A 10,723-nucleotide genomic window follows, 5' to 3' on the forward strand; every position below is an offset into this window, starting at 1 on the left:
ACTTTCTCCTTGGTTTCTGCCCCTCCTCATCTCTCCTGGGCTACAGCACCACTCCTTATGAGCCCCTCAAACCCTCCCCACACTTGTCGGGGGAAACTATTTTCAACCCTTCTTTGATTATCCTAATTTGAGTGTGCAGTCTGTGTCCTGTTGGGACCCCTACTAATATCTGAATCATCCCAGAGGTGGACTCTAGGGCCCTCACAATGGATTCTGGAATTGGGTTGCTCATGTATTCGACGACCTCCGGGGCAACCTGCTTACTGGGGACATGATTAGAGGAGGGCACGTGCTGGCATCATGATGATCATATTATCTTCATATTACCATCAGTGGTAGCATGGGATGAAGCGCAGGTGGAAGGCAAGGCGCTGGGAGATCAAGTGGCTGTGGCACTTAGTTGCTATGGCAACGATAGTGATGATCAAGATTATGGTGTCATCTAGCTGCTGCTTACCACCCAGGGAGCTTGCAGAAGGAATACAAGGAATTAGTGCCATGAATATTCAATTAAGAGCCTGTGTACAGAGCCTGCTCTCAAGGAATCCTCTCCTGTGGCCTCGGGGCAGACATGAGTGAGGTTCTAGTTCACATGCTGATTATAGGGTTGTAGAGTAGAGTACTGATTCAAAGCTCAACCCAACCAGGTCTCGCTGAGGTAAGGACAATAGGAAGAAGGACTCGTGGGTATGGGATGGGGACATTTAGGCAGATGTGGAATGAGGCTACACATTTCTCTAAACCTCCCTTACCAATATGAGTTAAAAAATAATAAGAGCAGCCTGATTATTCTAATTTGGGTGTGCCATCTGTTTCATATCTTCCTAGTGAGGCCCTACCTGTCACATGTTTTCACAAACACCTTCCTCGCCACCTGCTGAAGCCCACTCTTCCCATAACCCAGTTACTTTCTGTCACCTTACTCTGTTGTTAGTGAGTTTTTGTTTCTATTATTTATTTTTACCAGTTTAAAAACAATGATCAGGCCAGGCGTGGTGACTCACACCTGTAATCCCAACATTTGGGAGGCAGAGGCAGGCGGATCACCTGAGATCAGGAGTTTGAGATCAGCCTGGCCAACATGATGAAAGCCCATCTCTACTGAAAATACAAAAATTAGCTGGGTGTGGTAGTGGGCACCTGTAATTCCAGCTACTTGGGAGACTGAGACAGGAGAATCTCTTGAACCCAGGAGGCTGAAGCTGCAGTGAGCTGAGATAGTGCCACTGCACTCTAGCCTGGGCGACAGAGGGAGATTCCATCTGAAAAAAAAAAAAAAATCAAAATTCGGTACCTGTCATGTCATTTTGTGGCCTGGGTCTTACTGGAACAGCAGCTTCCATCACATGGCAGTCCTGCTCTGTGAGGCTCACTCGCCTCTCTCTGTGCTTGGAACAGGCTGGGGACAGAGCAGGTCCTCACACACATGATTGAACAATGGAATGGATAAATGAATGATCTATAAATGGTTATACTTCCTTGGTGGACACTCCAAACTCCTCCAAAAGGCCTCTGAAATATTATTTCAACTTTACTGGGAGCAGGCAGCCAGCTTTCTAGTCTTGGATTGACGTGCACAAAGCAAGGTTTTGGGGGAGCTGCGAGGGTGGACTGGAAGGGAATAAGTGAGGTGGCCAAGTCCACTGGAAGACTTGCAAGCCAGGAGGATGGAAAGAGTTGGGAGATACTCACAGTATGGTGGTGATAGATGGGGGCATTCAAGAGACATGCAAGGGAAGAGTTGAAAGGAGGAAACTGAATTGGAAGTTGCAAGAGACGGGTGGCCAAGAAGAACTGCAGACAGCTCAGTGGGCGACCTGGATGTCTGGCAGGATGGAGGTGCTGTGGGTGGACACAGGGCAAGGAGGGACAGGGTCTGCATGGAATCACTTGGGTGCCTCCCCATCGTCCTTTTGTCCTTGCCTCTGATTCCAGCCCTAGCCATGGTGAGGAGATGAATATTGACCTTGATCAGCGTTGTGCTGATGGTGGCTCATCTCAAGAGAGCACCTCCCATCCCTAACCTCTCACAGGTATGCCTGCAGAAGCTGAATTGGAATTCATGGCTGGGCACCTCTGAAGTTGATGAGGGCTGACATCTCATGGACCAACCCTCAACCACTGGGAGACTGGAGCTGCTAGATAAATGATTCTGTCTTCTGTCTCTTGGGCAGATGATGCAGAGATATTTTATTCTCTTCTCATGATATCCTGGTGATGGGATGGGGAGCTTGATACCACATTATAGTGTGTGTGTGGCATTGATGGTACTGGCTTTTCCTCCTTCCCTGTTGACCCTCACTAGCACCTCACTGGCATCCCTGGTTGACTTCCCAAAATAAACTACCTGCACACAGTCCTTTTCTAAGGCTGCATCTTAGGAGGGGGAAGAGGCCACACCAACACAGATCTCTGTTGGTGGGAGATCATGTGGCTGGTTTGAGGAGTTCAGAGTTCGATATTATCCTGGCATCTCTACACATGCTAGGTCTAAGATGTGCTACAGGGGTGTGGATTGAACATCACACACCCTAAAATGAGAGCTGTTGCCAGGAACAGGTGTATTTCCTGAGAGAGAGTGTAAGGAAGACAATAATAGAGAGTGCTAAAAACTGAGTTATGGGGGAAAGGCTAGTGGGATTGATTCACCCCAGCATGCATTTTCTGTGTGTCTACCACGTGCCAGGATATGCCTGGAAGAAGTCTATAAGGATGTGGTTTTGACCTCATGGAGCTTACAGTCTAGGGGAGGAGGCTGACAAACTGATGGCAGTCCCCCGAATGACAAATGTAATAACAGAGGCCCATGCACGGCGTGACAGAGGATAGGATCCTCAGGATCCCCAAAGATCAAAGTCTCCTCCTGAAATAAATCTTCCCTGACTCCTTGCAACCAGCAATGACCTCCCCTTCTTCTGAAATCCAGTTGCATTCCACATTTAGTCCTATCTTGGCATTTGTATTAGCCTGTTTTCACACTGCTATAAAGAACTGCCTGGGACTGAGTACTTTATAAAGGAAAGAGACTTAATTGAGTCACAGTTCAGCATGACTGGGGAGACCTCAGGAAACTTACAATCATGGTGGACAGCAAAGGGAAGGCAAGCCATCTTCTTCACAAGGTGGCAGGAAGGAGGAGTACCGAGTGAAGTGGGAAGAGCAGCTTATAAACCATCAGATCTCGTGAGAACTCACTCACCACAACGAGAATAGCATGGGGAAGACGGCCCCCACGATTCAATTACCTCCACCTGGTCCTCCCTTACCATGTGGGAATTGTTGGGATTACAATTCAAGATGAGATTTGGGTGGGGGCAAAAAGCCAAACCATATCAACATTTTTTACATATTGCTTTCTGCTGTGTACTTTCTTGTCTGCAGTGCTCGTCTCATTTATCCAAATAGATGGCAAGCTCCTTGGTTCGTGGGTCAGGTCTTATAGTTTTTGTCCTTCACTGGTTCTCCCTATCATCCCACCACCTTGACCTTCATTCCTGCCCCAACCCAAGTCGCTAGCACATGAGCACCCAATGGATCGTTGCATGATTTATTGATAAATGGACCAGCAGGGGGAAAGGGAAAGAAAGAAAACCACAGAGATGAAGTAATCAGAGAATGAGGAGGGAACCAGGCCAGGAAAGATACACCATAATAGCTGGGGTGGGGGAAGCCTCGGAGAGGGAGAGTGTCAGGTGCCTCCCATGTAAAGAGGATGCATTTGGAGAAGTGGCCACAGGTCTAGATCCATAAATCCCCATGGCCCTGCTTGAAGTTTCCTTCCTTTCCCTAGCTTATATCTCCCCAACACCTATGATTTACCAGCCTGTAGGTGCTGGCGACACCCACCTGAACACTCTAGTCAGAGCACATTCCTAAACTTCACATCACCATGAACAACCCCTTCTTGGGCAACTGTACTTGGACATTTCACATGGACTTGAGATTCCACCTCCTCCAGGAAGTCTTCCAAGATTCTCCACTTCCCAGTAGAGTTATTCACTCTTTACCCTTATGCTGTGCACGTCATAATGCCTTGTTTGCTGTATGTCTGTCTCTGTACTCAACTGTGAGCTTCTCAAGGGCAGGAGTGTTTTAGCCACTGTGCTGCTCCCACACACAGCCCAGACTCTTTAAAGAATCATTAAACAAAGATACAAATGTGAAGTGTTGTAGTGAACGGGAAAAAGAAATAGAATATTAATCTGAGAGATCAACTAAGTTAGCCATTGTTTTGCCTAAAGCATAGAGCTGTGCAGATGTAAACGGAAAGTAAAAATGGTCATTGAACAGGAAGGAATATGAGAGGAGGGGAATTTCCACTTGGGAATTTCATCCAGCAGTTCAAAGTGATCCCAAACGCAGCAGTTGGAGCAGAGGTTTTATCTCCGGACGCTGGCGGGAAACGATGCATCGTCTCGCTTCACGACATGAAATTCCATTTCAGCTCAGCCTCATGTGGCGCCTCCTCCTGCAGCCCTTCCACTGCTTCCTCTCTTCCTGGCAGCGCACAAGCACACAGGAGTCTTGAGCACCGCCACAGCCCTCGGAGGCAATTAGAGAAACTCCTACTTCTTCTCTCATTTTAGCGAGGTTGGTCTCAAGGTCTCAGTGTTCCTGAGCCAGAACTGGGCCTGTCATTTCCATCAAATGAAATATTTGCCTCCCTTGGAGTGTGCTGGCTTCCAAATCGTCGGTGAGCTGATCGCCCCCATTTGGCTTCGCTACATCCAATGAAAACAGGCATGGAGACCCCACGGATTTCCTTTGGAGAATGTTCCAAGTCTCACTCCAACCCTTCACTTTCTGAGTCCTGGGTTCTGGACCTTGGTGATAACCAGCTTAACTCTCTAATCTACATTGCTCAAAATTCATTATGTGTCTCATCGTTCCAGTGAGATAACACACATATCGAGTGCTGGGGCCCTGCCCACCAGTGCAGGGTGATGAAATCTGTGAATCCAAACAAATATCCCATAGGTGATTATTTTGAAGACTGGCTTAAAAAAAAAACAACAACCCAGAGTGAGCCCACTTTATGGAATTGCTGACAGGCAGTGACAGAAGGAGCAGGCCTGCTGCTCCTTTGCTTTCAGTAATTTGTAATTGGCCTCCCTTACGTGGACTCAAACTAGCAGTCAGGTGTAGCTGACAATAAATAACCGTGTGAATGCCATTTTTACCTTTTCAACATTGTGTAGACAGCCTCACTCAAAAATAGTCACCCATGAAATCGAATATACCTGCTAGCCAGATCCCGTAGACCTACCCGAGGGGTTGTGTTGGGCGATGTGAGCAGCCTAGAAACAAGCCCGGAAAAGGTCAGCTCCAGGGAGGCCTGGCAGTCTCCATGGTGACATCTCAAATGACACTGGGGTCAGGGAAGGTCACACGTAAGCACAACAAAGCGGGGCTGCCGAGGTCCCCAGGAGCAGGTCAAAGGGAGCCCACTGTGCAGGGAAGACCTGCCAGACACGGCCCAAGAGGAACAGCAGCCAAGTCCGCTACAGTCCCCTGACCTTCTTCCACTTCTTTCCACGGGAATCTGTGTTTGTTTGGGAATGTGTTTCCTCCTAACTCCTCAGCTCTGGCCTGCCTGCTCAACAGACCCCAGCGCATAAATGCAGACGTGGCGCGCGTCCATAGTTCTATTTGGAAGTGGCCTGGCCGTTCCACCGGTGGTCTCCCAGGAGCTCTCAGGGCCTCTGTAGCAGCCGCGTCCACACTTATGTCTGCAATGGGCTGGGCCACACCAGCATTGAGAAGGGGGCTCATTTTTCCATCAATGACACCTTGCTGAGTATATCAGTTAGTGCTTACGCCTCAGGAGACACCTTGCATTTACAAGTATTATTTTATTTAGTATTGGCAACTCCATGAGTTTGACGTGACCATCCCCATTTTACAGATAGGGAAACTGAATTCACAGAGGTTAAGCAACTTGTCCAAAGTTACCCAGGCAAATGTGGCAGAGCTGGGCTCAAATTCAGGTGCATCTTAACCCAAAGCCTCTGTTGCCTCCATGGCAGGTGGTACTGTTCTGCATTTCTGGGGCTGAGAATCCCATTCTTCCTAAATTCACAGGCAGCTCTTCTGAGGAACTCACCCAAGTTCCAGGCTTTCTCAGAACTTTGAATGTCTCTGGTGTGGTGTAGGAAATTGGGGCAAGGGAGTTTGCAAGATAACATAGCAGCTTGATGTAATCAACTTAGCTACTGATCTTAAAATCTCAAAACAACGGTTTGACATGTACAGTTCGCATGATGACTAGATAGCCAGTAGTTATTTTCTTAATGAATTGATGGGATTACCTGATTAGCGGCCACTGAAAATAGTCAAGCCAGTTGCTTTTTGGTTTTTGTTTTTTGAGACAAAATCTCACTCTGTCACCCAGGTTGGTGTGCAGTGGCGTTATCATGGTTCACTGCAGCCTCGAACTCCTAGGCTCAAACGATCCTCCCACCTCAGCTTCCCAACTAGCTGGGATTACAGGCAGGCACCAATATGCCTGGCTAACTCATTGTTTTTGTTTGTTTGTTTGTTTGTTTTGTAGAGATGGGGTCTCACTATATTGCCCAAGTTGGCCTCAAACTTCTGGGCTTAAGTGATCCACCTACCTCAGCCTTCTTAAAGCGCTGGAATTACACGCTTGAGCCACTGTGCCTAGCCAAGCCAGTTGTTATTAGAAGATGTAATTAAAAGATTTATTTCTGTAAGGCATGCTGTTGAAAGGAAAATGCAACCCAGGTTAACGTGACCACAGTGCCCCTTCCCTTGTGCTGTCTGAAAGGCACTGGGCAGGGCCCTGCATACCTCCCCCGCCTCATCCTCCTTCTCCCACCCCCACCTCCTGCTCTATGGACCCAAGATGTTTAGGGGTCTCCACACACCTCCTGGCGCTACAGACCATGCTGTCTCTACTCCTTTCTTTTGCCTCCTTGGCATGCCCTTCCTCTGGGCTTGCCCAGGAGATACTCACCCTTCAGTGCTCAGCCCAGGCATCTTCTCCAGGCAGCTCCCCTGACACCTGGGCTCTTCTGTGCTCCCAAAGTCACCCCTCCCACTGGGCACATGGGCATTCCTGCACATACCATTAGTTCCCTGTCACTGCTGTCACAAACCACCACAAGTTTAGAGGCTTAAAACATGCACATTTATTATTTTATAGTTCTGGAGGCTAGAGTCCAAAATGGGTGTTGCTGGGCTAAAATCAAGGCATCAACTGGGCAGTGTTCCTCCTGGATTGTTCTAGGGGGAATCCATTTCCTTGCCTTTTTCAGCTTTTGGAGGCCACCGTCATTCCTTGGCTCATGGCCCCTTCCTCCATCTGCACAGCCAGCAATGGCTGGTCCAGTCCTTCTCACATGGAATCACTCTGATGCCTGCATCTGTCACCGCGTCTCCTTCTGTGACTCACTCCTTTGCCTCCCACTCATAAAGACCCTATGAGTGCATTGGGCCCACCTGGATAATCCGGGCTCAGCTCTCCATCTCAGGGTCCTTGACTTGTCACATCTGCACAGCTGCTTTGTCATCTAAGGTAACAAAGTCACAGGCTGTGAGGATTAGGACATGGACGTCTTTGGTGGGCTACCATTTTGTTGACCACACCATGTGCATCCACACTTCTTCATTCTCGTGAGTAGCTCTTACTGGAATGTGAGCTCCCTGGGACAGAACCCGTGTCCTGCTCACCTTTGCAACCCTCTCACCTGCCGCTGGATCTCACACACACAGTGGGAGCATCATAGGTTTCAGATAAACTGAGTTCAGCTGTCTCCCCCACTCCCCTAAACTGCATTTCTACTATCCCTGCTGACATCCTAATGCATCACTTCAAAGAGCAGAGCAGAGCAGAGCAGAGAGCTTTAGACACTGCCTGGGAAGGGCATGGCTGCGCTCAAACTGCACATATCAATCTTCAGATGATCGCCTCTCCTACCCCAGGGTGATGCATGTTGGAATGGGAACTCCTGGAGACCAGAACCCCTGAGGCTCGGAGGAGTGAGAGTTTAAAGGTGGAATGACAAGTTGCAAGACGGACTTTCTCAGGCCCGCACTGTCTGCTTGGGCAGGGCAGGAGCCTGGGTTAAATGACTCTCACCTCAGCAGGACCCAGACTGGCAATTTTATTTTCTAATATTCAGGCCAATGCCTGGCTGCCTCCTGGTCTGTAAGATAGACCAAGCCATCTGAGGACAGAGAGGCAGGGTGGGGCTCAGAGGCTGGATCTGGGGCACCTGGACAAACTGCCCTTGCTGGCAGTGTCCCCTATGCTGGTGTCTGCTGTGGGCTCCATTGTGGCTCAGGAAGCACACCTTCGGCTCCAGCCAGCATCACTTTTACAGCTCCGATGTGGGCAGGAGGGGCGTGGCCACGCCCTCCTCAGGCAGTGTCTAGAGCTCCCGGTTCTGCTATGCTCTTTGGTCCGTCTCTGGGTTGGGGCCAGCCAGTTTGAACCTCAACAAAGGCAGGATTTAAAAAAAAAAAAACAACATGCTTAGAGAGAATGAGATTTTAGACCTGTAATTGGAAAATGCCTAGGGGAAGAGTACCTAAATGGAACCACCGATAACACAGGAAATTGATTCTCTGCAGTTTTACAGGCCAGCCGGGACGACTGATGACAAGTCTCCTCCAAGCCAAACCCAGCAGTGCAGGTACTGAGGCCTTCTCCCTCTCTCTCCTCTTTCCTCTCTCTCCCTCTCTCTCCTTTTTCTCTCTAGAGACAGTCTCTCTTCCTCTTTCTCTCCTCTAGAGACAGTCTCTTCCTTTCTCTCCTCTCTTTCCCTCCCCCTCTCTCCTCTCTGTCTCCCTCTGTCTCTCCCAACCCCTCCTCTTTCCTCTCCCGCCCCCACTCTCTGGGGCTGGGTTAGCGCTCTGTGAGGCTCCCAGAGCTGGAGGCACCCAGCCCACCCCTCTTCTAGACAAAGAAGCACACAGGCAAACTGGAGTCTGTAATTAGACTTCCAGGGCCCTCCTGCCGGGCTCCTTTCGGCAAAGTTGCGTTCCCTCCTTCGAGGCCTCAAGTTGCAGCTTCTCTGAGCTGCTCAGAGTTGCTCTGAAGGAAAGCAGACGACACCAACCTCAAACTGGTGGCCACTCTGCCGGGCCCAGTTCAACGCAAGTGCTGGCCTCTGAAGTCAGAACCCACCCAGCTCGAGTCTGGCTGCAGGGGGCAGTTGCTCAGCCTCCCTCATCTGTGCTAGATCAGAGGCCGGGGAGTAAATATTTTTGGCCATAAGGTCTCAATGGCCACTATTCAGCTCACCCACAGCAGAGCAAAAGCAGCCGTAGTCAATACGTAAACAAATGAGCATATGGGTTCCCAAAAAACTTCATTCACAAAATCAAGCGGCAGCAGGATTTGGCCCAGGGTGGCAGTCTGCTGACCCTCATTCTAATTTGTAAGATGAGGATCATGAGGGTGCCTTTCATACAGGAATTTTGAGAAAATCTAAAATGCCTGCCGGGCTCTTTGTAGCACAGAAACACAGCCAGGAAATGCTGATTAATGCACGGCACCCAAGCCTTGGTCCAGGGTCAGGACTTGTCCTGCATGGAGACTGCTGTAGAACACAGCATTCGCCTTTGACCTCTCCAGGCTGCTGCACATGGAACATGGGATGGTGAAATTGAATTCGCATTGATGGTTCACCAAAGTCAGATGCATTCACACTCTAACTGAGCAAACGACTCCTACACAGTTTGACACACCCAGCCCTAGTGGTGGACACCCGCAGGCTGCAGCAAGAGGGGAGGTCCTGTTGGTCCTATCACTAAATATTTCTAGACTCTGCCTTTCTGTTCTGTAACTTTGCATCTTCATGCTCACCGTGTCATTTCCCGCCTGCATCACGGATTCTGCCTCTCGTCCTATCCACTGCAACCTCTCCTCTCCAGGCTGCCAGGCTGTTCTTTCCACAAGGCAAGTCTGACGGTGTTAGCCTCTAAGATACTCAATGGCTTCTGCAAACTTCCACAAAGCCCTTCCAGTAAGGGGTTTATGAGCTTCTTTAGCTCTTCAGCCCTTTACTGGAGGCATAATGGGCTGGAAGGGCGAATGTGGAAACACTAGTTGATTATTTCTGTGGGGGATTTGGTGAAGACAAAGCGGGAGGGGACTACACACACTTCTTATTTTATATGCATTTGTATTGCCTGGATTTGTAAATCATGTATTCATTTTTTTTTATTGCAGTGTACCAATTACCACTAAATTGAGCAGCTTAAAACAATAAACATTTTTTCCTCATTGTTTCTGTGCATTGGGAATCCCAGAGCAGCTTGGCTGGAAGGCTATGGCTAGAGGCTGCCCTGGAGACGCTGGCTGGAACTACAGTCATCTGAAGGCGTGAATGGGGCGGATGATCCACTCCCGCGCTCACTCAAGGCAGTTGGCAGGCACCTCAGTTCCTTGCTGGCTGTTTGCTGGAGGCCTCAGCTCCTTGGCACATGGGTCTCTCCATAGGGCTGCTTATGTATCTTCACGATATGGCAGCTGGCTTCCCCCAGAATAAAGGATCCAAGAGAGAGCAGGAAACAATCAGTCATGCCTCTTATGACGCAGCCTTGGAAGTCACACATCATCACTTCTGCTGCATTCTGTTCAGCAGAAGAGAGTCATGAAGTCCAACTCACGTTCAAGAGGAGTGGGATTGACCTTCACCTCTGGAAGGGAAGAGTGTTAAAGAATTCATGGGTGTATTTTAAAAGTACCAAACAT

At 49.2% G+C, this 10,723-nt stretch overlaps 2 long non-coding RNA genes across 2 annotated transcripts; one reads left to right on the forward strand and one right to left on the reverse strand.

Annotated features, from left to right (window-relative positions):
* Nucleotides 1-463: 463 nt before the first annotated feature.
* Nucleotides 464-10,326, forward strand: LOC105473852 (uncharacterized). Its single transcript, XR_011610172.1, has 4 exons — nt 464-658; nt 1,936-2,033; nt 8,596-8,657; nt 10,199-10,326. It is a non-coding gene; the product is annotated as an uncharacterized lncRNA (long non-coding RNA).
* Nucleotides 3,534-5,257, reverse strand: LOC105473851 (uncharacterized). Its single transcript, XR_982529.3, has 2 exons — nt 5,181-5,257; nt 3,534-4,950 (listed from the first exon to the last, which is right to left on the reverse strand). It is a non-coding gene; the product is annotated as an uncharacterized lncRNA (long non-coding RNA).
* Nucleotides 10,327-10,723: the final 397 nt, after the last annotated feature.

Source organism: Macaca nemestrina, chromosome 11 (genome assembly GCF_043159975.1).
Source record: "Macaca nemestrina isolate mMacNem1 chromosome 11, mMacNem.hap1, whole genome shotgun sequence".
Lineage (NCBI taxonomy): Eukaryota > Metazoa > Chordata > Mammalia > Primates > Cercopithecidae > Macaca > Macaca nemestrina.